The sequence below is a fragment of the Sinocyclocheilus rhinocerous genome, unplaced genomic scaffold (assembly GCF_001515625.1).
Source record: "Sinocyclocheilus rhinocerous isolate Xijiao unplaced genomic scaffold, SAMN03320098_v1.1 scaffold2051, whole genome shotgun sequence".
Classification (NCBI taxonomy): domain Eukaryota; kingdom Metazoa; phylum Chordata; class Actinopteri; order Cypriniformes; family Cyprinidae; genus Sinocyclocheilus; species Sinocyclocheilus rhinocerous.
Genome location: NW_015662256.1, coordinates 328,300 through 328,687, shown reverse-complemented (window position 1 = coordinate 328,687; position 388 = coordinate 328,300). Strand labels below are relative to the sequence as shown.

At 61.6% G+C, this 388-nt stretch overlaps 1 pseudogene; it reads left to right on the top strand.

The window, feature by feature from the left end:
* The window catches only part of LOC107728000 (sodium- and chloride-dependent GABA transporter 2-like), a 55,886-nt pseudogene that overhangs the window by 36,728 nt on the left and 18,770 nt on the right, over window positions 1-388 (top strand).

Sequence of the window (388 nt, the reverse complement as noted above, 5' to 3'; positions counted from 1 at the left end):
TCCTTGGGGGAAATTCCGGGTCCTGAGGCCCTCTCTGTGGGCCTGACGTAGGAGCAGCGGCCCTCCCTGGGCTTGACTCGGGAACTGTGGCCCTCCCTGGGCTTGACGTGGGAACAGGAGCCCTGCTTGGGCTGGATGTGGGAAGTGAAGCCCTCTCTGGGCTTGAATTGGGGACTGGAGCTCTCCTTGGGATGGACGTGGGGACTGGAGCCCTCCTTGAGCTGGATGTGGGAACTGGAGCCCTTTCAGGAGTGGACTCAGGGGCTGGAGCCGACACTGGAGCGGACTCAGGGGCTCGAGCCAACAGTCACTTCCTCCTCAGATTCCTCCCTTTATTTGGGGTTAAGGATCGGGCTGCTGTCAACTGAGGGTTTGGGAGTGAACCGGC